At 48.0% G+C, this 22602-nt stretch overlaps 1 long non-coding RNA gene across 3 annotated transcripts in view; it reads right to left on the bottom strand.

Annotated features, from left to right (window-relative positions):
* Positions 1-9243, bottom strand: part of LOC116750890 — a 35392-nt gene extending 26149 nt beyond the window's left edge. For 2 of the 3 annotated variants that reach the window (XR_004349142.1, XR_004349141.1), the window contains exons 1-3: positions 9103-9243; positions 8655-8807; positions 7378-7446 (exon numbers count right to left, since the gene is read on the bottom strand). This is a non-coding gene — a long non-coding RNA (uncharacterized LOC116750890). Of the gene's footprint in view, positions 1-7230; positions 7447-8654; positions 8808-9102 lie in introns of all 3 variants that reach the window. The other variant, XR_004349140.1, reaches the window with a different exon arrangement.
* Positions 9244-22602: the final 13359 nt, after the last annotated feature.

Below are 22602 nucleotides of genomic sequence, written 5' to 3' on the forward strand. Positions count from 1 at the left end.
TGACACAAGTGGATGAGCAAGTGCTGGGGATGGGAGGCCGGAGGGGCTGCAGGACACTCTGTGGGGGGAGGCATGATGGAGGCATTCCTTACCTTGACTGTGATGTTTTCACGTGGATACAGCTTACCACATATGTGCATTGATTGCACGTGAATTACACGTCAGTGATGCTGTTCTGAAAAATGTTATTATGCCATTGAATTTCTCCAAGAAAAGTACGCTGTCCACCCTGCCCCATTAAAAATGGTTCTAAAGGTGAGCTTAGGACTTCCCTGGTGGAGCCATGGTTAAGAATCCGCCTGCCAACGCAGGGGACACGGGTTCGAGCCCTGGTCCGGGAAGATCCCACATGCCGCAGAGCAGCTAAGCTCGTGAGCCACGACTACTGAGCCTGCACTCTGGAGCCCACATGCCACAACTACTGAGCCCGCGAGCCACAACTACTGAAGCCCGCGCGTCTAGAGCCCGTGCTCCGCAACGAGAGAAGCCACTGCAATGAGAAGCCCATGCACCGCAACGAAGACCCAAAGCGGCCAAAAATAAATAAATAAATTAATTAATTTGTTTTAAAAAGTGAGCTTACCGACCCCCTCGGCTGTCTCTGGGTCATTCCGTAGCCTCCAGGACTCAGCACAGTACTCAGCACTTAGCCTCAGTACTCCTCGCTTCTCCAGAGCCCCCGCACCCGATCTGCTCCCTCCCTGGAAACGACCTCCTGTGTCTCTCTCCTCTTAACTCCTCCTTCCAGGTGCCGCTCAGAGCTCTCCAGAAGGGGCCCCTGAGGCTGAGCACAGTCCCTCCTCGGGTGCCCGTGGCTCCTGGGTATTTTTCTCACCGCTACTCGCCGCTTCTTACGACTTTATCTGTTCAGGCTTCTGGTCCCCCTAGCCGCCGCCCCAGACTGTACACCTAAAGGGGTTGTTAACCTTTTCTGTGCCCTGGTTTCCCTCGGCAGCCTTGTGAAACCTCTTCAGAATCAAGTAAAGGGAGTTCCCTGGTGCTCGAGTGGTTAGGACTCGTCACTCTCACTGCCAAGGGCCTGGGTTCAATCTCTGGTCGGGGAACTGACATCCCACAAGCCTCAGGGTTCGGCCAGAAAAAGAAAAAAAAAAAAGAATCAGGTAAAATACACAGGCATATGCAGAAAGTTGATTACGAACTAGTTATCAAAACATTAAAATACATATTTGATGTAATACATAACATATGTGCCTTTTTATTCAATGCCAAGGTCTAGTGGTAGGTCAAATAACTACCATTATTTCAAAGTAGTGATACGTATGAACAATATTTCAAGAGAACTGCAAATAGCTCTAATGCGACATGAAAATACGTGTAATCTCCCGGTGACAGTCACAGGGACAGCTGACACTACGGTGGTTTTCCATCACCATTCATCTCTGAAGGAACTATGACATCGCAGCTGGACGTTACTGAACATGTAATCTTTTCTGCATCCAAGTTCACAAAGCCCCTGAATTCCAACCAAGGACAAGGATCCATGGCCGCCTGGATAAGGACTGCTGTTTAGAGAGGCCGTGTACAATTTATCTTTGTGTTCTCAAGGCTCCTAACACACAGAGGGAACTTAATATCCAGCGACAAAACACTGTAACGATAACGATGACAACACTAAGTATAAATTCAAAAACAAAGATAAGGGACTTCCCTGGTGGTCCAGTGGTTAAGAATCTGCCTTCCAAATGCAGGGGACGCAGGTTCAATCCCTGGTAGGGAAACTAAGATCCCACATGCCGCGGGGCAACTAAGCCGGTGGGTCCTAGAGCCCACACGCCGCAACTAAAGATCCCACGTGCCTCAACTAAGATCTGATGCAAACAAACAAATAAATAAATAAATATTTAAAAAAAACAAACAAAAAACCAAAGATAAATCATTTCTCCTGCTAATAATTGTTACCATTACTACTAGCATGATTACACCCAAGTAGAGCCTGGAAGACTGTTCACGGACTGCCAAGGGGCTTCAAATACATCTGCCTGGGACCACATCATTCCCTGGCCACCTTACAACACAGTCTTCAATTCTCCAAGCATTAACACAAAACCGTGGAAAGAGAATAGAGAAGATTCAGGGGACGTACGGGGAGGACATCGGTCTCCTTGCCATGACCTTGCCACGTGCAATGTGACCTTCGAATGGGCCGTGCGGCTCCAGATACGTGAGTGACAAGAGATTCCCTTTGCTCGGTCTCTTTCCTCGCGCTGCCGCGGATACTAAAGCGAGATGCTTCCTCCCGACCGCGCCTCTCTCTTCCTGTTACTAAACAGACACCTCCTTTCTTCTCTCTTGTTGGGGCAGTTATTGTCGAGAGCATTTTCTAAGAGTGTAAAAATGCTGCAAGAGGGTCAAGTGAACTGGAGGGACAAAGCAGCACCGCGGGGGGCCCTGGGTGTCTTCACAGGACGCCTAGTCTCGGGCTGCGCACTGGACCACGATCCATGTGGCCGGAGGGTTGGGGGATGGGGGGGGCGAGCTTGGACGAGGGCAGCTCCCATGCCTCCACCCTTGGACCATTGCCTTTAGCACTGGAGGTGGATCCGCTTCTAACTTCCAGCATCCTTCAAATGAGATAAGTGAGTAGAAGTGTTCAACTGAGCACTTCTGTTCCCTCCAACCCAAGATACTGAGGAACAGCTCTTACCCGCAGTCAAATTCAAGACTGCCGAGCAAGCGTATCACTCCTCGCGCCCCATCCGCATCCTGTCGTAGCCTAAACACCCGCCCATTGAACGTGGGCTGTGTGGAGATAGGCCATTTGGGAAGTGGGGCGTCTGAAGTAGCGGAGAACAGGGAGATTCCCACGGGACTCCCTTAGAGCCATGGCGCCCCAGCTGCTGGGAGCTCTGCGGTCACGGGAGGCGTCCTCTCCACCTGGCTGATCTGCAGGACGCCCTGCACATTGCGGGGATGAACGTCTCTCCTCCACTTCACTCTCTCTCACCAGCTTCTCACCTTCCATCCGCAAACATGCTCAAATTGATTGCATCCTTAGACTAGCAACAACTAACTACCTTTACCCCACTTCTCCCCAGTTACCAAATTTCTGCCGCGTTATCTGTTCCAACTTCTGAAGAGCAAGGTCCGAGGTCGAGGTCTTCACTTCCTCCATCTTTCTACCTCCTCTGACCTCCCTAAACTCTGCTTCCAGCCACCAGCTCTGCACTGGACTGCAACTAGTTTATTAAAACACATGGTGCCAGGTCGATGACCTCATTGCCGACTGGTCCCCGAGGATGGCTTTGCATCTTTGGCCAGAATAATCCCAAGGGACGTCTGACACCCCCTCCACCTGGAAACTGCCCCCCCACTCTGCTCCCCCCTCTTAGTTTCTCCTGCATGCGTCGTTTGTGGGATCTTATTTCCCCAGCCAGGTATTGAACCCTGGCTCCAGTAGTGAAAGCACCGAGTCCTAACAGCTGGACCGCCAGGGAATTCCCAAGGCTGGTATTTCTAATTCTCCTTCTTCAGTCTTTGGTCTCACTCAATCTAGCCATTGTCTTTAGGAGATCTAATCCATTGGGCTTCAAGCTCTTTCCCTCGCGAATCCCCTAAAATACAAACTGCACGCCCCTAGGCGATGTCTACTTTTGACATCACATTGTGTTAACCCAAGTTTAAATGGCTGCAAAGCATCTTGTTAATTGTGTTTTGCACAAATCTTTTTAGTAAAGCTAGAAATGGCACATCATTCTTTTTTCCTGCTTTAACTTCCATTTCCACTCCACTTACCCCACAGGTTTTTTTTAACAGTTTTATTGACAGATCAGTCACATATTATACAATGATCCATTTGAAGTGTACAACTGCATGGCTGTTAGCATAATCAGAGTTGGGCATCTATCACCACAGTCACTTTTAAAACACTTGCATTACCCCCAAAGAAATCCCGTCCCCATTGGCAGTCACTCCCCATCCCCCGGTCCCTGCCACAGTCCTGAGCAACCACTAATCTATTTTCTGTCTATAGGTTTGCTTACTCTGGACATTTCATGCACATGCGATTATACAATACGTGGTCTTTTGTGACTGGCTTCTTTCATGTAGCATAACATTTCCAAGACTCATCCTTGTTGTAGCATGATCCATGCTTATTCCTTTTTTTTTTTTTTTTTTTGCGGTACGCGGGCCTCTCACTGTTGTGGCCTCTCCCATCGCGGAGCACAGGCTCCGGACGCGCAGGCTCAGCGGCCATGGCTCACGGGCCCAGCCGCTCCGCGGCGTGTGGGATCCTCCCAGACCGGGGCACGAACCCGCATCCCCTGCATCGGCAGGCGGACTCCCAACCACTGCGCCACCAGGGAAGCCCCATGCTTATCCCTTTTTATTTTCCAATAATATTCTACTAGACAGATAGACCACATTTTGTTTAGTCATTCATTAGTTGGTGGACGTTTGGCTTGTTTCTATGTTTTGGCTATTATGAATAATGCTGCTATAGACATTCTTCTACAAGGTTTTGTGTTACAGATTTTAAATCAAATTTATTTTTATGCTTCAACATCTTTTATCGATAACCTTTTCATGGATCTCATCCACAGACTGTGTACACAATTCAAAACTAAAATTTACGAGCACCACAACTACTGAGCCCACGCGCCACAACTACTGAGCCCACGCGCCACAACTACTGAAGCCCGCGCGCCTGGAGCCCGTGCTCCGCAACAAGAGAAGCCACCGCAATGAGAAACCCACGCACCACAACGAAGAGTAGCCCCCGCTCGCCGCAACTAGAGAAAGACCGCGCGCAGCAACCAAGACCCAACGCAGCCAAAAATAAATAAATAAATATTTTTAAAATAAATAAATAAAAAGTTTCTGTGACCATAATTCATTAAGTACACACAAAAAATTCTTCTGGATTGAGCAGCAGTAAATTCCAATTAATCAAATCATCATAAGTATATTGCAAACTTTGACAATTATTAAACATAAAAGGTAAGATCTTATTGGAAATACATCTCTTAATGAGAGGAACTGGGTTTATTTTCCAATGATTAGCTCATGGGTCTGTGGATGCCTCATTATTACAATGACACATTTTGGCATAACCTGGCATCACTGCTTTTCTTTTTATAGACACGATCCCTGAGAAACTCTTTTCAAATAAGTAAGTGAAGCAGGAATTCCCTGGCGGTCCAGTGGTTAGGACGCTGCGTTTTCACTGCCGGGGCTCCGGTTCAGTCCCTGGTTGGGAAACTAAGATCCCGCAAGCCACATGGTGCGGCCAAAATAATAATAATAAGTGAAATAATGAAGTATTCTACTCGGATCACTGTTAGTCATGTCTTTGAAATCTGTGTAAGTCACAGCCCCAGAATCACTTTGTCATCTCTACTCAAAAATCACATTTAGGGAATTCCCTGGCAGTCCAGTGGTAAGACTCTGTGCTTCCACTGCAGGGGCCACGGGTTCGATCCCTGGGAAATAAGATCCCACAGGCTGCGCGGTGCAGCCAAAAAAAAAAAAATTACATTTCAGTCCCCACAACGTGGTAAAAGCAAGCAGCCCAAACCACCTGACTTGCAAGGAAGCATCTCCAGGCCCTCATGCGTCACCCCTTTGTCTGGAGCCCAGGGGTTTTTTTACACACGCCCCAGAACACGCCAGGCAAAGAGATGTGCCCTTTTCCTGCAAAGTGGGAGACGGACTTGTTCTCAGGGCATCCATTTCAGAAAAGTGTATATACGTGGGTGATGAACATCTGGAATTGCTTCCCTCGCCCGGACCGCCGACCCCATTTCCTTCACCGACTGCTGCACGGCTCTGTCAGCCCTCAGGTCCCTCAAGAGCTGAGCTGACCTGCCCCAAATCCATCTCCCTCCCCAGCTCCCAAGCATCCTCATCCCCTCTCCCCACGATGCTTCCGCCAGCACCGGTACATCAAAGCAAATCCCATCAAGCCACCGTCCACCTAGACACCCTTTCCTCTGCCTGTAAAGCACCTCCTCTGGGGGACAGAGTGAAGCTAGGTGTCTCCAGGCAAAGGACGCAAGCCTCAGCTTCTGACCCTCTGACCCCTGGCTGAGAAGGGCCAGACCCAGGAGAAGACAGGCTAGTGGTTAAAAGGAGGGACCCTGGAATAGGACCACCTGGGCAGTTACTGGAAGATAACCTTGAGTGACATCTCTGACCCCTCGGAGCCAGTTCCCTCAACTACAGAAGATAAGGACACTCCCTTTCTTACAGGGCATGTATAAAGATTAAGTGATTAAAGGTATGTCATGTGCTTAGCGAAGTGCCCCACACATGGCAAATGAGAGCAAGGTCTCAGTACACCCAGCCGCCATCACCTTGAAAGAAACAACCAAAGTCTTACATTGAGCGTCCACATCCACTGCAAGTTGGGGACGCCTGTCCTCCAGCCTCACGTCCAGTCTCCCCGCCTCCTCTTGCCCACGAGCTCTCTGGGAGCCCCGTCTCAAGTCTCCTCTGCTGACCCCACTGTTCTTCCAGGACCCTCAGGGTTGGCATGCCCCAAAGCCCAGCCCTTTGACCCCTTCTCTTCTCTATCCACACCCCCTTAGCAGTCTCTGTTAAGTCTCCAGGCTTTAAACATTTATATGTTGATAATTTCCAAATGTGTGTCACCAGACAGACCCCTCCCTTCCCACCTGGATGCCCAGGGGGCATCTCAACGTGGACACAGACGAAGTCCTGGTCTCCCCGCAGACCTGCATCTACATCTCCTTCCCCATTCCACGTGTTGGCACACTCCATCCCCACAGATGCTCATGCCTGAAACATCCCACGTCTAGCCGCTGAGAAATCCCGCTGGCTCCACCTTCAAAACATACCCAGGACCTGATCACTTCTCACCCCCTCTGCTGTCACGAGCCCCGGTCAGATCCCTCCCCCTCTCCTGCCAGGATTACTGCCCCGGCTCCTCTCCTAACGGGCCTCCCTGCTTCAGGCTTGATTCTCAGCACAAGCCATCTGAGTGATCTTTTGAAAACCTCATCACCTCCTCAGCTCAAAGCCCAGCAGAGACTCCATATTGCCCTCGTAGTAACAGTCCTGGAGAACAGTCTGATTGCCTGGCCTCTCTGACCTCACCCTCTACTACGTTCCGCCTCACTCACTCTGTTCCAGCCACACTGCGTCCCTTGTTCTTCTTAAATCTTGCCAGTAGGTAATTTCCTGTTTTGCCTCAGCCGTTTCCTCTGCCTGGAAACCTCTCCCACCGAGACCCCCGCACGGGTAACTCACGCCACGACTTCGGCTCTTTGCTCACATCTCATCTTCTCAAGGAGCTCCGCCCTGAGCTGACCACGGACTCAGATACAGGCACCTGCCTCAGAGCATCCCTCTCCTCCAAGTCTCTCCCGGGATGCTCTGTCTCGGGACTGGTCATACCTGGGCCTCTGAGGACGTGAGAGGAGAACATCCACCTTGCTGCGTGTCTCCTCCAGCCCACGCTAGGACCTGTGAAGAAACCATCCAAATTTCACAGGCGTCAAATCAACTGTCCCAGCTCACCAGGCTCCTAACCACTGAGACTCAGAGCCGTGTCTGCCTGACACCCGTCTGCACCGCGTCACGCCCGCCTGACCGCTGGCACTCCGCGTCCTTGCCCTGCCTGTGGCAGTATCTGCTTGCCTCCGGTTCCAGACGGAGTCAAATGAAAGGCAGGTAGCCTAGGGTTTTTGTTTGTTTGTTCTCTTAATGCCAAGTCATTGTATTATGGCCATGAACCTAAGCTGGGAAAAAAACACAGCAGATTTTCAATCCAGTTCACGTCTTCAGCCCTGTGAATTACACACTAGTTCTGAGCAGAAAACTCACTGAGTTAGAATCTTTCTCTGAGCCCCTCCGGCCTCCTAGGTGGCTGTTTGCAGCTCTTCTGCCCTTTCCCCCTAAATTTCTCACTGAGAGAAAGCGAGGATTCCAACCCACTGAGGACGTTCTTCCCATATTTTAACGTTACTGGCCGGTGAGTGGTCACGTTTACGAGCTAGAGGCGCTCTCCATGGGGACATCAGGGCTTAGGGTCCTGCCTAGGTGCAAACTCTCACTCTACCACGGCGAGGTGGTAGATTTAGTCTCTGAGTGGGTATGATTTAATCTCTGAGTTTTCATACACTCGGCTTGAAGGTATTAAAAGTACAAGCTGCTCGGGACTTCCCTGGTGGTCCAGTGGTTAAGACTCCACGCTCCCAATGCAGGGTGCAAGGGTTCGATCCCTGGTTGGGGAACTGAGATCCCGCATGCCACAGGGTGCAGCCAAAAAAAAAAAAAAAAACAGGAAAAAAATGTACAGGTTGCACCTCTGTAGGTGACTGAGGCTGGGATGGAGAAGGCGGTGGAGGCACCTGGCACCGTGGCCGGCGTAAGAAGCAGGCACACAGGGCAGTGCCTGTGTCGCTTCACAGATGGGTTCAGGGACACTGGTCACCAGGGCTCAGCCACGCAGAGACCAGCGGCCGCTCCCAACTCGTGACGCAAACACGCTGGAGGATGACCACGTAAACTGGCCCCATAGTAAATTTCCACCTTGTGAAATGACTTTAGGGTGTTGGTTAATACCGGTGAACAGACATTTCTGACTTCCTGGAATGTTTGCACTCTCTTTAGTCCCAGATACTAACTTTAAAGGAACCACCTTTAGAGTGTGAAAATAAAATAGCACTTACAAATACAAATTATTCCGACTTTTATCTCCATCTGTAGTCCACGTTTCCATCAGGAGTTCTATAAACTTTCCTTCTGGTTCGAAGGAAACTGCAGCTTCCTGCCACTTCCGCTGTTAGTACATTTGTAGTCATACCTGCTCACGGGCTCTCCCACTACATGATCAAAATAGGAAAACAGACTTCCGAAAAGCTCAACTACAGTTAGACATCAGCTATCAATATCTGGTTCACTACTATATTTTGTTTGTTTGTGATTACTTATTTCAAACTAATTCAAGAAGCTTAATTATGCAAAACTTCAGAATAATGGCCAAGACGAATTTTCTCCTGTTCTCTAAACCACACAAAGCAACTGCTATACCATTTATATTTGTTTTCCCTTTCTAAGAACGGGAAGAAGTATTTAAAGAATTTCACCAACACATTACCAGCCAGAAAGAGCACTTACCAGGCTGTTAGAAATCTCCAAAGACAAGTTTTAAAGTTAATACTAAGTTACTCTGTATCGATGCATCAGCCCTTTCCAGTTTTCTTACTGGCATTTAAATTAGCCACATACCAGCTCACAGTTTGTCTGCAGTACTTTTCCTGGGTGCAAAACATTTGACTCAGCAAAGACCAGGTGACAAAGCACATTTAAACTGCAGACCTCAGGTTTACAGGGTGGATCCCTTCCTGTCCTCTTGCAAATACTGCTGAGAAGATATCAGGGTGGGATCTTTTGTTTTTTAATTTAAGGTTTGAAATGTCAAAGAATCGAAACATACGCCTCTCTAGCAAAAAAAAAAATAGAATAGAATAAAATAAATACAGAACGGAGAAAAGAGAAATAAGATTTTCATAAAAAACAATTCTAATCTGATTGCTAAAACAATTGTTGGACTTAACTGCATTAGCATTTAAATTGCCCCAGTAGGACGCGGGGGAAATAGCCCCCTGGTGCTAAAAATGTTGGGAAGACGGTGAGGTTTGCACCTTTCCTTCTCCTATTGTTGAAGTGGAGCCAGTTTTTTCCACCAGCAGGATAAACAGTTAAGATAAAACAGGCCTGGAGAGATCGAATCTTGTTTACGAAAAGGCAAATAAACTAGTTTTTTTTTTTTTTTTTTTAATTACACAGACTATAAAGCCGAGAACATTGAACCCTAGGCTTTTCTAGTGGCATATGTGTTAGTGGTTCCCAAACCTCGCAGATGATCAAAACCACAAAGGAGGTTTTTATAAATATAGATTTACGGTCCCCTTCCGGCTCCCTGCTGTGATTCAGTAGGTGTGGGGTAGGGCCCAGGAATCTCTAAAACACTCGCCCAAGTGACCCCTATGCCCGGCTGCGTCTGCGATCAAACAGAGCTGATAAAACACAAAAGTGCAGCAAAACAAGCGGTGGATCACACCCGCCACCCCCAGCCCAACTGCTAATTGTATGGTGAAAAGTCAAAGAGTACTTTAAGATGTAGCTGAATGCATCTTCTTAGGGGAAAGCTGTTGTAAATATTAGTGACATTCTTAACTGTCTTAACTTTTAAAATTCCCAATGAAATTCTAACTTTAAAAAGTTATTTTAGGACGTGATCTTGTCTCCCAGGTCCTGTTTAGAGCGATGAGCTACACATTATCTTTGTCTGAAACAAAGACTCCTTAGCCAGGCCCCACGCCGGCTAATATCCTTCCATTAGCTCCTACAATCTTCTCAGCCACCCCTGGAGGTTTTATCCCCATTTTACAGACGAGGAAGCGGAGGCTAAGAGAAGCAAATTGTTCTAGTGATAAAGCCAAGATTTCAACCAAGGGCTTCTACTGGTCTGTTGGTTGGTTGGTTGGTTGGAGGAATTTACACCTGAGAGTTGGATCCATTCAAATCTTAGGCTCTCTGGTCTGGTGTCATCCTTATACATTTGGCAAACACTGGTTGCGTTGGGCATCGGGCCAGCCTGGGCAGACTCGGAGAAAGCCGACAACTCCCTGCCTGGGAAGGGCCTTCCCGGCCCCTTCACGGGGCGGAGAGGGGCAAAAGGGAACGATCTCCTGTGGTTCTCCTGGGCCTGGTCCAACCTTCTGTCTCCGGGGGCTGTGGGAACTGCCCTTCTGATTGAGAAACGGGTTCCCCCAGATGATGGGCCCCCGGCGCCTTGGTGAGACGGGCTGCTGGGAGCCCTCTTTGAAAGGCTTCGCAGAGGATGTGGCTTGTGAGCTGAATGTTGAAGGACGAAAAGATGTCAGTAGGCAAAGGGGAGGGAGGGTGCTCTAGGCCCCGCGTGGCCCGTGCTGCGCCCGCCTCTTCACCTGGTCTAGCAGGAGACCTGAGGGCAGAGGTGCAGCCGGGCAGGAGAGGGGAGAGAAGGAAAAGACTGAGGAGGGGCTTCACGCGACATGCGGAGTTTGGACTAAAAGATGCAAAGGGAACCAACCATGGTTTCTAAGAGCAGAGTCATAGGACTAAAGTTGTATGTCAGTAAGATACTGAAGACTTGTCACAGGGTGGAGGAGAAGGGGCCGCGTGAGAGGCACAGGGTCTGAGACATCAGGTGGAAATTTGTTGCGACTACTGGGGCCAAACTGGGGGTCGTGACCCTGAGGCTGGAGAAGAATGTCTGAGGTCAGGGCGTGAGCTCAGGAGTCAGGAGGCCGGCCAAAAGCTGGCTCCAGACCTCCAGCCTGCATCCCGGGCACACCTGCGTGGCTGACAGAGAAGGCAAGAGTCCAGGTTTTCTCCCAGGCTTCTCCACGGGTGGGTGAAGACCCACGTGGTGGTCAGCCAGGCTGGGGATGGCCTGAAACAGAAGGCGGGGTGGGGCGGGGCGGGGTGGGGTGGGGGTGCTTGGTTTAGAACAGGCTGAGCTGGGGAGGCCTACAGGATTTTGCTTTATTAATGGTTAGCTGGAAAGACAGGGGGAAAGAGGGGTCAGGGCTAGAAGAGGAGACTCACGAGTCATTCGGGATCATATCTGGAGCTTTGGGAATGGAGTTTCAGGGACCAGGATTTCCTAGGGCCTATGGACGGGAAACCAACACAGCAAACAGAGAGCCACTCAACAAGCACGCACTGAGGGCCAGCTGCAAGCCAGGTGCTGCCCTGGAGCCCAAGGCCCAAAGGAGCAGACAAGCCCCAGGTGCAGGGGTGGGGGGACCTCCAAGTGGCAGGAAGGTGGGGTGCAGGCGGAGGGCAGGGGTGTCCGGTGCCCGGGGGAGGCTCCTGCACCAGGAGAAGCCTGGATGTGTGAGCTGAGACCTGAGATACGCAAACATCGCCTGAGAGCTCCCCAGATTCAAGGCTCCTTCTAGGCCTTTTGTGTATTATCCCCTTTAATCCTTATAAGAACCCAAGGACGTCGATACTGTTATTATCCCCACCTTAAAAATAAGGAAACCCAACCACAGACGTGATGAGTAACCTACCCACACAGCCAGTGAGCTGGTACGGAAGACCTTGACCCAGGCAGTCGAGCTCCAGACAGAGCCCGTGCTCTCACCTTCTGCATACATTGTCTCTCACTGTCTGACAAACGGTCAAAGAAAAGGAGAGTTCGAGAAGGAAGAAGCGACCCGCAGTGTATCTCAGTGGTCAAGAGCACAAAGGCTGTGTCTAGAAATAGTAGTGGTTGGTGTTTGCTATGTTAATATTTAAAGCATGGCCGCTTCACAGAGCCATTTGGGTCAGAAGCCCCAAATGTAAAGGCAGGCTTACTTGTTCACTAATTCTGTAACCTGGGGACAAGTAACGACCCCTGTGAAGCTCAGTTTTTTCATCTGTAAGAGAAATCTAACACACAACTCAAAGATAGTCCTGAAGATAGAGGGACCTAACTCGTAGGAAAATGTATTTCATTCTCTCTACACAACGTTATCTTCATAGCTGGTGATGCTGGAGAAAGGTCCCCACTACAGTTAACACACCATCACTTCTTCATAACAGGCTAAACCTCAGAGTGGACACAGCATCGAAAACAAGATTGTTGATTACTGTTAAGTATAAATCACTAATTGTTATTCTGAGAACCACCCTGGGGGGGGGGGGTGGGAAAAGTCCCATTGAGACCTACAACTGGTCTTACCAATTATTAAGGAAAATTAAATTTCTTTTATTTATCACTTTATTTGAACGTCAGCTTGGACCCACCAAAGGAAAGTTGGTTTCACTGAAACTCAGTTCATTCCAAAGTGACTCCAGGGACTGCCCTGGTGGTCCAGTGGTTAAGACTCTGCACTTCCACTGCAGGGGGCGCAGGTTCCATCCCTGGTCAGGGAACAGAAATCCCACATGCCGCATGAGGCGGCCAAAAAGGAAAAGAAAAAACACAAAGTGACTCCATCAGAAAATCAGAAAGGACAGGCTTCCTCTTCATTGTACCTCTTCCCCCTCTACCTACTCATTCTAGGTAGACACAAAACGGCAAAATGAAAGCACACATTAGCTCTTGGGAAGAACGGACACCAAGATCCCAAAGCAGTTTGCAAAGTGCCGTGAGAGGCACCATCCTGGGCTGTGGACATCCAGAAAGATCCTCTGGGCCAGCACACTCAGGGATGGCTATGCAGAGGGTTGGATCACCGCGTGAAAGGGCGCTGCCTCTCCCGGCAGCTGCCACCCTCCTAGCCTGTCCAGGCACCCAGCCCCGAGGGCAGCCCTGGGCTTCCGTGCACCTGGGCCCGTGAGTGAGGCTCACGCCACATCTTAGGAGGAACAGCGCCTCCCTGAGTACCTGCCCTTCTAAGGCTCCCACCTGGGTGGGTATGGCCGCGACCCCCGACAGCGCGCCCCCAACGCACACACCATACACAATCACACTGACCTTCTTCCATTTTGCTTTCTTCACGCACTTAAAACTATGAAACGTTATCTTGTTCGTATTTTTACTGGTTTCTTTTCTGCCCCTCCCCACCCTCTGCTCCATCACAGCCTAAATGTTGTCTTTCTTGTTTGCCCTTATACCCCCAGCACCTGGCAGGAAGCAACGGACTCAATAAATATTTATTGAATCAATAAAGAAACGCAGAAAAGCATGATCAAGTTGCAGAGGTAGAAAAGGAAAAGCTGAGACTGGGAACGTGGTGAGCGGCTCGCTCTGGAACAGCTGCCCAGGGGCCTGGCTGCCCTTGGACCTGGAAGGAGCGCAGGGCCCCCGATAGAGTTTGACCAGGAGCACCTTGGAATAGAGTGGATGGAAGTGAAGCTAGAAAACCCAAGAGAAAACCACGTCCCCCCCTAAAATCAGCAACAATTAAGAAGTCTGCCAGGGATGCCACGTACAGCACAGCATTGACAGTACTGTCCTGCATGTTTGAAAGTCGCTAAGAGATTAGATCTTGAAAGTTCTCATTACAAGAAAAAAACTTTGTTTTAATAAATAAAAATAATTCGACCAGCATTGGAGAACCTCGGGGAAAGAGCTGAACATCAATTTGGTACCATCTCTTAAAAGTGAAATTGGGTATATTCATAAGGTAGCAATTCTAGATGTAGACATCAAACCTAAGGAAACGATTCCCTCTATCTGACTTAGGGAAAAGTAATACAAGCATTAGTATTATTACTTTTTTTTTTTTTTTTTTTTTGGCAGTGCCACGCAGCATGCGGGATCTCAGTTCCCCGACCGGGAATCAAACCCGTGCCCCTTGCATTGGAAACTCGGAGTCCTAACCACTGGACCACCAGCGAAGTCCCAACCATTATTTATATTAGGGAAAAAATTTTAACAATCTGCATATCCACTAATGAAATAATTAATAAAATGTGATATTATGCATATCACAAAATACCAGATGGCAATTAAAAACAAGTGTGTATGTACAATAGATGTGTATATATAGAGATAGATAGATAGATCTCAAAAACAATGTTCAGTGAAAGTAAGCAAATCACAGAACAATAGGTAGGTGTGGACCCATGTATATAAATATATATATACACTCATGAAACAACGCAACGTACTAATTATGAGTACATGTAAATATATATAAGATATTTTAAAAGCACATATCAAACTGAACATGGGCTCCGTGAGGTGAGGACAGAGGAGGGAATGGGATTCGTATTTAAAGGGAACTTGACCTTATCTCCAACACTTCATTCATTTAAAGAACCGAAACAAATGTAACAAAAAAGATAACAGTTGTTAGTTATGGGTGATGGGAATATAGTACAGTTTTTACTGGGAATAAGAGGAGAGATGCTGGACACAGATGGAAAACCTAAAAGGATTTCAGGAGTAGCTGGATTAGTAGAGTAGAAAGAAGGCTGAAAGAAGGGGGGTTAAATATTATACTTTTTTTTTTTTTTAGTGACGAGAGCCTGGCTGCACCATTAAAAGAACTAAAAACATTAAGCTCCATATTAGAAAGGTTTGCTCTATTAATGAGATATCCAGGTGATGTCCAACAAAAAGTCAGAATTCAAAAACCCAAGCTGTACTAACAGTTGTCCAGGGAAAGTGAGAAATAAAATGGTTGCCTGCATCGCTTTCCTTAACACACACACACACTCTCTCTCTCTCTCTCTCTCTCTCTCTCTCACACACACACACACACACACACACACACACAATTCTGTAAGGTCCCTAGAGAAACCCAAGGACCTTGCCCTGTACTCAACCAATGTTAATCTCCCTCTTGGAAAGTCAGGTTCCTAAATTTTAATGTACTTTTCTAAAACGCCTGGGGGTCTGATCTCTGCTAATCAATTAACTATTCTAGTAAGGCAACTTGGCAAGTTTCCTTTCAGTAAACAACACAATTACTAGAGCAAATAAGGACCCAAATTCACAGTTTAAATAAAAAATTTCAAACATAAAACTCTTTTTGAAACCAAACTCCTTAGTCTTTCATAAACTTCCACTTATCCAAAGAATGCATTTATCTTTTTTTTTTTATGTTGGGGGTAGGAGTTTATTAATTAATTTATTTATTTTTGCTGTGTTGGGTCTTCGTTTCTGTGCGAGGGCTTTCTCTAGTTGCGGCCAGCGGGGGCCACTCTTCATCGCGATGCGCGGGCCTCTCACTATGGCGGCCTCTCTTGTTGCGGAGCACAGGCTCCAGACGCGCAGGCTCGGTAGTTGTGGCTCACGGGCCTAGTTGCTCCGCGGCATGTGGGATCCTCCCAGACCAGGGCTCGAACCCGTGTCCCCTGCATTAGAAGGCAGCTCCTCAACCACTGTGCCACCAGGGAAGCCCCCAGAATGCATTTATCTTTATTCAAGGGTGCCCCCTCCAATGTTTTATATTTACATGTTTGCATAGTGACTTTCTACCCTTTTGTAATGTGTTTTGCAACCCCTGAAAAAGTCAATAGTCTCAGCTCTTCTGTAAAAAGGGACACACAAGACAGTGGTCAGGATGACTCACGGGCAGAGTCAATATTGGAACACAGGAGCCTGGAGCCTGGCATTCCCAGTTCCTAAATCCACTGGCTTCCGCTAACCCCATAGAATCTACGCCTTCACGGAACTAGGCTTCTTGGAGGCTTCGGGGACTGGAATGTTAGTTTCCAAAACTTTCTCCTTGAAAAGCAGTCAGCAGTCAGAAATAAGAGCTGGCCTGCAGGTTGGAGTCCTTAATCATTTAAGAACACCTGAATGGAAGGGATTCCACCGTTCAACCTTTGCTTTTTAATAAGGCGTAACTAAACTTCACCGATACAACCTAACGATCTCCTTAATTCATGTAACATTGCTGGTGAGTTTTTTTTTAAGAGTACTCTGTTCAGACTGGGTCACATTCAAATCAGGGGTAATGTTAGAACTCTCCATGTTGTGCCTTTGCTGGAGTTGGTGCTATCTTGGACGTGATGAGCTCCTCACAGCCTGGAGGCTGGTCAGCTGGGACTGACCTTATAAAGCCAACAGTTAGGGGCTGCGTATAAAAGGACTTAAGGGATTATTTTACCAGAATAAAGTTGCTATACAGCCATCCTGTGTAAATGGCATTTCTTTCCATTAACGAATTGAAGCGTTCATAAAGCACCTGAAATTAAATGATGGCTTAAAAAAATAAACTAACATACTAAAATTGAGGTTTACAGACAAGATCGGGTGTTTTCACTTAAAAAAAAAAACCAACCCGCTGTGGTTTCTGACTGTGCCCTTTTCATGGGATTTTAAAACACTTTTACAAATTTTTTTCACTATCACGTATTTCTCATTCGAGTTTTATAAGTTTAAAAAAAAGAGAGCTAAATCACTTACCCAAAGTCGCATAGCTAGATCATAGCAGAAATCAAATAAAAGCCCAAGTTTATTTAAGGATCTGATAAAGTGTATACTTTTTGCTAGGCTGTAGTACCTCCTTATTTTATGTCCCTTAAAAAATAATTGTTTCCATAGCAGTGAGTGGTAACATTGACATAGAAAAGGGAGCCATCGTTAATTATAGCAGGCCCTTTCTTGAAGCAACGAAAGCAATCCAAAATAAGCTATAAAAATAATGTCTTATAATTTTACCTGCAAGTTCAAGCCTTCATCGTATTCATTAATTAAAACACCACAAATCTTCCTTTCCTTTTGCTAAAATATTCTCAAACTGGCGTACAAAGCACCAAAATGCATATCAGCCACAACACACACAGATCCATCACTCAACCTCGGTCCATTAGTCTCGCCAAGGTCAGTATCGAGTATTCCTGAAATTTTCACTTGTAGAATGAATAGATGTTTTGTAAGGATTATCTATTCAGGCAGAAAAAAAGGGGGGGAGGGAATGAAAACAAGAAACAATTAGCTATTCAACTGGCACTGAGCAAATTCCAAGTATGAAATCCTTTGTTTGTTTTGATTTTGTTTTTGTTTTTCTTACCTACCTTGGGACTCCAGCGCGTGAAAAGAAATACATCTTGTGAGATTTTTCTAGAGCCTTTTCCACAGACCTCTGTGGGGACGTTGATGTCAGCCTTGGCTTTATTTTGCAGCCAGGGACTGGAACCCAGAGCGGTCTATTTGCATTTCAACGCCCTCCTTTTGTTTCCTGGCCCTCCAGAGGCTCACCCCATTCAAATAACAGGTAAGGCGGTTAGATCATTCTAATGACCCTAGAAAACTCAAAGGAGGAAACGTGCAAACAAAGCGGTTATTTTAGCTAAATCTGCCTCAGAGAAGGAAGCGTGATGGAGGGGCAGAGGGGGGAGGGGGAGGCGGCAGGGCCCAGCTCTGCCTTCCTGGAATCCCCCCTCAATAAATATCAGTGAGACGTTCAGATGCTCCTATAGGAACTCACAGGTCACAGTATCGCATCTGATTCTGAGAGGAACAGCCTCTGTCCTTTCTGCTGAAGGAGCGCTCCTATAGAGCGGCAACAAGGTGAAAAGAAAAATCCGTGTTAGGTGGAAGCAGTTAGAGAAATCGGGTAAAGACCCAGCCATCCCAGGACCCGAAGGACATTTAACCCAGATGCTGCTGGTATACCATTCCCGTCACACCCCCTCAGATGACCGCATGGTCACGTGATCCGGAAGGCAGCTTTCCGAGAGTTTACTCTTCTGAGAGGTACCGGCAGATAAATATTTGCAAAATTTCACATTTTAACAGGCAAACGCCTCAGGGTCCACGTTGAAGGTCAGTGTTTGGGAAAAGACTACAATGGTGATGAGGCCACAGAGTCACAGATTAGAGACGGGAGGGACACGCAAGTTCATTTCCTCAAGGCCCTTAGTTATGCAGCCGGTTTGCGCCGGGCTGGGAAACCTGGGGTAGGTCTCTGGGCTCCCGATCCCATGCTCTTTGGATTTTTGGTTACCAAACCTGCTTGGGTAGGATCCTAGGACTTTGGGAGAGTCTAGTATATGGATTCCAGGACTTGGCAAGTCAGCCTGGGATGAAGATGTATGTATCTGCCTAGATTTCAAAGGCCCGACCCATCACCACCACTGAGTTGGACATCCAGCTCTTTGATAAGCATCTCTCCTTCCAATCTGCCTGACCTCCAGCGCCACCTGTTCTCAGGAATGATGGAGCCCCCAGTCTACTTTCTCCCCATTCACCAGCCCCCTGCTTCTTTCACTTTCCTCCTTCCTTCAGTTTAGATTCCGCAATCTGTTATCACATCCTTCTCGCCAACCCCGTAAACTCCCTTCCCCTTTGTATTTCCTGCAAATCCATCCAGGAAGCCATCAGCCCTGGAGGAAGGTGGGCATCTCCTTTCCCTTTACCTGCAGGTGAGCAGTTCAAACTCTGCTGGAGAACCTCCAAAGGAAGGGGGGGTTCATGGCCACCAAGTTCAAATGGGCCCCAGCACTGCCCAGCACCTGTATTCTGTTTCTCCCTTCAGCTCAATCACCACCGTCCTTAAACTTCCAACACACCCGTCTTGCCCCTCACCTCTTCCAGTGGGGAGGGCTCGCAGACCTCCTTCCAGCCACGGCCCTGCCTTACCTCCTGGTTCAAGATGCCTGGGAACCCCTCCGCCTGGGCTTCGCTTTCTCTCCGCACCATCACCCACGGCACTTCATCTCAAATCACACATCAATTCCATCCTAAAAGCCTATTGGTTCTGCCTTCAAAATGTATTCGAACCAACCATTTCTCATCATCACCAGCAGGACCATCTCATCCAAGACTCAATCGTGTCTCATCCAGACGATTAACAGCCCCCAGCTTTCACCATTGCCCTGTTACAGTCTATTCTCAACACGGCGGCCCCAGTGATCGTAACTTGGAGCGTGTTCATCCTCTGCTTGACACCTTCCAGTGGGTAAACCTTTCCATTTACCCAGAGCAAACCCAGAGTCCCTACAAGGCCTGTAAGACTCTCTCAGCACTGTCCAATAGAACCTTCTGTGGTCATGGAAATGATCTATAGCCCACTGTCAACGCAGTAGCCACCAGCGATGCTACGTGTGGGAAGTGAGCCCCGGAAACGTGGGTGTTACAATTGAGGATATAACTTTGGGGGGTGGGGGGGTGCCCGAGCTGCACGGCTTGCAGGATATTAGTTCCCCGATCAGGGACTGAACCCACGCCCTCGCTGAGTCCTAACCACTGGACCACTGGGGAATTCCTGAGGGTATTAATTTTTTTTTTTTTTTTTTTTTTGGTCCCTCTGTGCGGCATGCAGGATCTTAGTTCCCCAACCCAGGATCGAACCCCGGCCCCCCTGCAGTGGGAGCATGGAGTCTTCACCAAAGGACCACCAGAGAAGTCCCTACATTTTTAATTAGAAACAAACTTAATTAACTTTCATTAAAAGAGTCACCTGTGGCTACCATATTGGAGAACACAGCTCTATGTGATCTCCCCCTTCCACCTGGTCCCCCTTCCCTGACTCTACATCACACCATAAAAGCCCCCTTGAAATCAGGCAATGCGCCACGCCTCTGCTCAAAGTCTCCATGGCTTCCCTTCTGACTCAAAATAAAAGCCAAAGAATGTCCTTATCTTAACCTAGGGGCTCTCTGAGGCCTGGCCACCCCACACCCTCCCTGGTCAGTCCCCACCCATTCTCCTCCTGGTCTGCTCCAGCCACAAACAACACTGGCCTGTGCAGGTGACGGTACCAAGGACACTGCTCCGGCTGCAGCTGCCTCAGGGCCTTTGCCCACGCTCTTCTCTTCTCTCTCTGGGACGTCTTCCCCCAATATTCTCGTCACCAGTTCAGAGCCCCCGCGCTTCCCGCAGGACAGGCCCCGGTGTCTTCCCGTGAGAGGATCTGATCCAACCTTATTTGACCTGAAGGCCCTGCCCAAACCCACCCTGCACTCTTCCACTCCCGTCTCCAGGCCTTTTCTTTAGAGATCTTATCTCCATCTGATAAATAAATCATGTTTGTTTACTTGTTTATTGTCTCTCTCCCCCAGCAGGGCAGGGCCTCTGTCTGTTTTGTTCACAGCAGTATTCCTATTGCCTGACACTCAAAAAAAAAAAAAAAAAAAGCTGAATTTGAGGAAAGAACGTGGATGGCTTTACTATGCTAAAAACTACTTCCAACCGTCTCCGTCCTTTAGGCCACCCTCCTGCAGCTATTCCCTGGGGAGAGCTGAGAACTGGGTTCCTCTCTAAATATAGTATCCTCACTGGCGAGAGGGCAGCTGGGTGCATTAACTGCATTGGTTCTAATCCACACAACAAGCAGAACCAGAGGTGAGGTGGGCTGCTCAGGTTCAGAGGGACGCGAGCCTCACCTTGCCTCTCCAGGTGGCGTTTCCATAATCAACAGAAAATCCTTCTGTGGGCGGCTACAGAGACAAACGTGTTCCAGCCTCATGCTTCAACCTCTCCTCTTACTCTATGCCTTCTTAGGAGGACATGAGCATAATTACTTTCATAACAGACCAAATGAAAAAGAATTCAGTATTGCTAACAGGAAGCGAATCCCGAGCGAACCCACTCTCGCCCTTTAACCCTCCCCTAAATGGCCCAAGTCTCTCTTATCAAATTGCCTTTAGATTTTCAAAATGCTCTGCTAAACAAAATATGATTGGTCTTCACGTCTGAAGATGTTGCTGTGGAGATTGCTATTTTTTATGCTAAAAATGTTTGCAGTCAGCAAACAAAGTCATGGCCGGTAAATTCCGGACCAGTCCCGCAGACTGGGTCAACTTCCCGTCAACCCGCTGGACAGGAGTGAACGCTCTTTTTTTTTTTCTTTCTCCCTGGGTTTTATGTTTAACATATTAATGCGGAGCAGGGATGACCTAAGTATATTCGAGCCACAGGGAGTTAAAACAGTTTTCGCTATTGGTCCTAACGCTATAGGCCGTGAAGCCTCGGAAATGGAAACGGAAAACTGTAAACACAGGTTTACGTCTCACGTCCTGTTCTTCTCTGCCGTTGCCTGACGGCAGCACCAGTGAATGGGGAAATTACATCTTTGGCTACAGAAAGGCAGACACGACTGGTGTCACCCACTGGACAGAAATCCTAAAAATTCTTAAGGACTTTGGATGTTTCCACATGTTTTCAACATGCTTGCTTGTCAGAGGCGGAAACCCAGGTCAAGCAGTTTGCTGCAAAACACAGGCGCCGTGATGCATGCAGGCATCTTGACTTCCGTGCAATCCATGTGTTTTCACTGAAACCTAACGACTACACTCCAACTGGTATAGGGGGGAGGGAGGGAGAGAGACAGAGAGAGACAAAGAGAGGGAGAGAAGTTCCACGGAAGGGCTGCATATGACTCTTTGATGCTATTCGCAGTTATGAATTGAAAATTACTTTTCAAAACTACTTCCCTCAAAATACCCGGACACCTGGCCCCAGGCTGCCAACCTCATGCTAAAATAGGCACCTTGACCCACTCACCCCGGGACTTCAACCACTCAGCTGCCTTTGACCACAGCGACAGGTGATCCCTGCCAAGAGAAATATGAACGACTCTGGGAACCGATTACAAAATTGGGATTGATCCAAACTTTCCAAAAGTGATGGCTCTGTTGTTTGGAATGTCCTGCAGCCAGAACATTTTTCTCAACAAGTCAGCTCTGTGTAATGAAAGCAATTAGAAGAAATTCGGACGTGCACACATCTCTCTCTGCCTAATGTGGGAATAATAATTAACTGCCCCAGAATCTAAGCACTGGCTCACGGCTGATGACTCACATTTAAAGTTGCGCAAAGAAAAAGGTCAAACCTTTTGTAAAGCAATTTAACAGTGCGGCTCAAGAGTCATAAAGATGTCAATTCCCTTTGACACAGTAATCTCATTGCTGGAAACTGATCTTCAGAGATGACGCAAAAGAAAAAAAGATGGACACGACGAAATCTGAAGCAACCTAAATGCCCGATAGGGAATACGTTAATTACGTCTGGTACACCTTCCTAGTGAAACATTACACAGCCGTTAAGAGGAATTAAGAAGAGTGTCACGATATGGGGCTGATGCCAGGGTCGGCATTACTGTCAGACACAGTGAGATCATACAGGCACGTGGCTCCGCCTCTGGAAGACCCCTGACTCACGCCCTTGGTCGGAGAATCTGTATCCCAGGCCCCTCCTGCTCCCAGAGGGGACATGGTTTGTGAAAAGCTGTG

The sequence above is a fragment of the Phocoena sinus genome, chromosome 1, assembly GCF_008692025.1.
Source record: "Phocoena sinus isolate mPhoSin1 chromosome 1, mPhoSin1.pri, whole genome shotgun sequence".
NCBI lineage: Eukaryota > Metazoa > Chordata > Mammalia > Artiodactyla > Phocoenidae > Phocoena > Phocoena sinus.